Source organism: Rhinolophus sinicus, chromosome 10, assembly GCF_057876585.1.
Source record: "Rhinolophus sinicus isolate RSI-liver-muscle chromosome 10, RSI-T2T, whole genome shotgun sequence".
NCBI classification, from domain to species: domain Eukaryota; kingdom Metazoa; phylum Chordata; class Mammalia; order Chiroptera; family Rhinolophidae; genus Rhinolophus; species Rhinolophus sinicus.
The window spans coordinates 1,549,671-1,555,206 of NC_142510.1; positions in this window are offsets into that span (position 1 = coordinate 1,549,671).

The window sequence follows — 5,536 nt, forward strand, 5'->3', positions numbered from 1 at the left end:
AGTGTCTGAACACAGCGAGTCACCGAAATGCTCAGCTAATAGAGTGCCGCCATTGTAGTGAGTCGTGTGAAAAGCAGCATTTACCTTTTGCACTGCGGGTTTTTAAATAAAAAACCCATTTTATTAACCTCAGGTCCATCCCCAGTGTTTTTGAGGCTGTAGTGAAGCAGTAAAGGTCACGGAGGCCAAATGCCTAGACCCAAAAGCCAGTCCTGCCATTGCTGTGTGACTTCTGTACCTCAGTTTCCTCGTCTGTAAAATGGGGATAACATTTGCACCTGCTGCAAAGAGTTGTAAGGATTGAACTAGGTGACGTGTAAAGTTCTTACAGCAGTACCTGGCATTCAACAAGTGTTATCTGTTACCATCATCATCATCACCATTCTTAGAAATGGTGATCGTGGCTGCCAGGCCTAGAGACACACTCAGACAAAGGAAGTCACTGGAAGAAAGAGGGCTTTCACAGCTCCAAGGGGCAAGGCTCCCACTTGGACCTTACAAGAGTCTGGAATCTGTCCTGGGAAACCCATGAGGACCCAACGCATTCACTTTGGCCCCTCTGAGACCGCAGTTTCTAAATCTGTCTCTGTGTATCTGCTCCCCTCATCTTCCTTCTGCAGACTGGCTTTCTCTTTCTCTCTGCATTGGACCACCAGCCACCCCAGCCCTAAAACTGAATCACCTCTCCTCTAGACTACTGGTTACATAACTAGTAGTCCAGGGCCAACTTCCCAGGTGAGAATCTGATTGGCCCATCTTGGTCAGCGGTCTGGCCCTGGTCCAATCAGCTGGCGGGGGGGCGGGGCTGAGGGGGGGCAGTCACATAATAAGATCATGGTCCAGGGGCCCCACTCTAGTGAGTGGGGAGACTGGTGACTTCCCCTGAGCATAATTCTCTTTCCATGGAGTTTAGAGAGTATCCTTTCAAGAAAAGGACTTACTCGTATTGTCTTTGTCCTGCTTTATTGTTTTCCTAATACTTACATGAAATCGTGTAGTGTATTTGTACAAGTTGACTACCTAAGGACTGTAAGAGTAAGACCGGCAGGAAGTGTTTCTTTTTCTTGGTTATTACCACAGCACCTGGCACGTGGCCTAACACGGTCGAGTCAGGTGAAGACCTCGTGATGAACAGAATGTCCCAGGGCCCCGAAAGTCAGGTCAGTTTCGGCAGAAGTGGCAATCATCAGCTGGTCTGCCCGCCGGCTTCCAGCGGTTTCAGTTTCATGGACTCGGGGAAGTCTCGTCTCTTTTGCAAGATTTGCACTTGGCGTTCGCAGTCGGGTCCACTGCCTGTAGTGTGCATTGAATCCAGCCCTCAGCGACACTGGTCTCTAACAAAGACTTCGAAGTGAAGGAGGAGGACGGATGGAGTGGTTCAGCAGAGAGGGATGTTTAGTGGGGGCTAAAATTAGAAGTCTATCCATTAGTTAATACTGTTTTGTCTTACGATAAAATTCCTACCTTCCCAGGGACCAGGATAATAAATACTCAGAAAGTGAGGACCGTCTGGATGATAGCGTGGTCCAGAGAGGGAAGCTTTTCATCTGTTTGCGGCTGTCAGAGGCTTTTACAGACAAACGGGGTTCCGAGGGATGAGTAGGAGTTTCCCAGGTCAGTGGGAGTTGGAAGGGTATTTCAAGCAGAGGGATGAAAAAGAGCATTTCACAAAGTTGGATGTGATTGGAGCGATGGAGGGGGAGGTGAAGGAGTGGTAGAAGTGGCTGAGGAACCAGAGGAAAAATCCAAACACCCCTCTTTGCAGGTTAAAAGCATCAAGGTGCCTTCTGATGCAAATAAGAAAGCCAGGTTTCAAACCAGTTTGAACAAGATTTAGTATCCCCCATAACAGGGAGTTCAGGGGTAGGGCAGGGTCCAGGGTTGGTTAATTAAGCATTCAGTGAGGACGGTAGGTCTTCCCATCTGCTCTGCTGGCCTCCAGCATCCCCAGCAGCCTGGCATTGGCTCCTGCTCACGGCCTAACGCCCGGCGACCCCTCTGCACCTTCTCCATGGTGTCCGGTGGTAGCAGAGTGGTTTTCTATGACTTTCTCTCTCAGGGCACCCTCCCCTACGTGACTTCCCCATTCCTGAACCCGTCTCTGCTGGGGAAGTGGGAGGGGAGACCCCACAGATCAGTTAGACCCAGAGCTGGGGTGGGGGCCGGGCTGGGGACCCGTGGGTACCTGAACAAAATGGGCGTTCGGTTAGCGAAGACCCGAGTTGGGCCTTCATGAGGTGGAAGGTAAGAAGGCACTGAAATGCTTTCAGCTGAGAAACGATGTGATCAGATTGGTGTTTTTAAAAGGATCGTTCTGGCAGCCGTGCGGACGGGACCTGTGAGCCGGGCCCACCCAGACGCAGCGGCCCTGGTAGGAGATGATTGGAGATGAGGCGTGGAGGGGGCTGTTTTCTTGAGGAAGCCTTGTTTCCTCACACTGACCGTCTGTCTTTCCAGCTGCACTTCACCCATTCCTGCCACACACGAGCCCTGTGCTCTGGTCCCCAGCCATGTGAGCTTGCCTTTGGTTCCTGGGCGTGTCTCCCTCCTGCCCTCTGAGCAGGTGGCTGTCTGGGACATCCAACCGCTCTTCTCCCCTTTGCCTCGTCACCTGCTTCGCCTCCAGATCTCAGCTCCACTGTCCCCTCCACTGACTTCCTCTCAGGTCTCCTTGCTGTCTTTTGTCACCAGCGCTCTGTGCTTTTCCCTAGCACACGAATGGAATTGGTTGTGTAAATAACAGTGTAAGTAGTTGTGCAGTTACCCGTTTGTGTCAGATTGTCAAGTCCAGCAAAAGATGGTCCTCGTCCACTTGGTCACCTGTGTCCCCAGTGCTGAGAATGGCGCCGGCTCATAGCAGGTGCCCAGGGAAGCTCGAATGAAAGACCAGACACACATCTGATCAGGACGTGTGCAAAGTGCACAGGCGCTTGGCCCGCCAAAGTCACTGTCCAATTAAGCTACTGTTTTGCAGTGTTCAGCAACTTCACATCATTTGTGGTGACTATTTAGTGAAACAGGATATGAACGTGTGTTAGTTTAGAAGGTAATACAAGTTTGGCTTGGGGCTCTCCAGCTCATCCTCCATATCTGGGCAAAATGTTGGGGTCACAGTTTTCACCCCAGTCCCGAGTCCCCTCAGCTCTGCCCCCTGCTCCCCCTTCCCCACTGCTGACTGTAGTGGGACAGCCCTATGAAAGCGTACCGTCCAGAAGGGGAAAAACCACAGACCACACACACGACGTACATGGGAAGCAGAGGGGAGCTTGGGCAGGAAGGGGTGCATGAGCACTAAGGGGGACCTTGGAAGTCCTCCTGTGGGTGACAATGTAGTTCTGTCTGAGGCCAGCACCTGTGCACCCAGCCGCTGCCCTGAACCCCAACCACTTCCTCGTCACCCACTTACCCTTTAACCCTTCAGTTGTGGTCCCAGACCGGCAGCATCAGCGTTGTCTGGGGACCCATCAGGAAGGCGGCTTCTCGGCCTCACCCCAGACCTGCTGAGTCAGGAGATGTGTGTGGCAGGCCCTGCATTGTGCTTTAAGAAGCCCTCTAGGGGATGCTGACAAATGGAAGTTTGAAAACCACTGATCCACATGCCAAAATGTTAAGTGAGTGGAGGTCCTTAGAAGAAGGAGCGAAAGGCATATACGAAATATGTGGGAAGTGATGGATGGTCCTTGGCAAAATGGACAACTGCGGCCTCTGGAGAGGGCACTGTCTCTAGTCACCAGCAGGCATTGGTTACAATAGGGAAACCCCCCTCCAGAGTTGTCAGGGTTTAGAATACTAAAGAGGCAAACGTGTTAAAGATTTTATTTAACTCTTGAATGAAGAAACTGGTGTGATGTCGCAACCCCTCCAGAGGACAATTGGAAGAATAGGCACATTTATAGCTCAGGACTATTGAAATGAGGTGCAAATGGAGGCAAAACTGGTTTGTCCGGAGAGGGGTGTGTCTTCCTGGGGCAGAATTCATCTGCGTATGTCGAGATGAGAATGATTTCCTTTGTTTTCCATTGTCTCCGGAGATGTAAAAATTCCGGAAGAACCACAGTCAGATTACAGAAGGGTGTGCTATAGACGAAGCATAGTTTTCATTGAAATCCAAAATTTCCCCTGCATGATGGTGTATAGACTGAATATGTTCCCTTCAAATTCATATGCTGAAACGCTAACCCCCCTGTGATGATACCTGGAGGTGGGGCCTTTGGGAGGGGATTAGGTTTAGCTGAGGTCACGGGGGTGTGGCCCTCACGAGGGGATTGGTGCCCTTATAACAGGAAGAGCCGAGACCACCGGATGAGGGCACAGCAAGAAAGCACTGTTATCTGCAAACCAGGAAGCGGGCCCTCACCCTGAACCACATCTGCATTACCTTGACCTTGGGCTTGCACATCCTCCAGACCTGTGAGAAATCCATGTTAGTCGTTTGTGCCACCCACTCGTTGGTATTTCATCATAGCAGCCCTAGTTGACGAAGATAACTGTAAAAGATGTAGCATTTAGAACCCGGCACACAGTAAGCAGTTCAGTCGGTTGTCATTCAACAGCAGGTCCACGACGGTTTCCACACAGAAGGGTGCTTTGGGCAGCAGTCTGTCAGGTGGAGACGTGTGTGGCCAGACCTATTTTGGAGCTGAGACAGCACTGTCTGTACTTTTTGCCTTTGTGTAGGGGTGGGGACCCCCAGTCCCCACAGCTACCTCTTACTGCTTCCACTGTATGTTTGGCTATTCAATATTTGTTGGCACTAGTGTGCTGGGAATGATTCTAGCTACTGGGGATCTAGGAGCGTAGGAAGCCAAATCCCTGCTTAGGTGAGTGGGGTGAAGCAAATCCCGGAATACAGAGAATCGGTGCTTCACAGGAAAGTTGTGCCTGGGCTGCACCGTGCTCTTCTACTTCCCAGCCTTTCCTGGTCTTGTGGGTCTCAGCTCTGTTAATTGTAGGTCCTTGATAGCAAGGTAAATAATTTTTGCCTAAAGACATGCAAGTTAGTTTTCTGCAGCTCCTAGCGTGTCCATTGGCTCATGTGTTCCAACATTCCTTTGTTCTGTATAAATTGCCTCTTTTCTGACTTTTCTCTTTTGGATGGATTGTAGCATCTACTTGGTCTCTTCTTTAATTAAAGAAAATATTTAACACGTGTCCATTTCACAATGCGCAAAATGACTTTTTTTGGGGGAAATGATCCTTTCACAAAATAAGCAAGTAAATATCTAGTACGCGGACGGTGTAATGGGTTCTGGATTAACTAAAGCAGAACGCGGAGGGAATGAAAATGCTAGAAGAATTATTCGCTATCCGAAGTTCATATTGAACCGGTTGCGTCCAGTGTTTTGGCTGGCGAGCCTGCCCTTGCAGGACCACGGGGCGCTGGCCTTGGGGGATTGGTGGCGTGATCCGTTTTGACCCGGTGGCTTGGAGGTGGGGGGCACCTCGGTGAGGCAGCACCCCCCGCCCGGCGCCTGCGCGGAGGCGGGGCCTGGCGGGTGGGCGTGTCGGACAGGCCACGCCCCGTCACGTGCGGCCC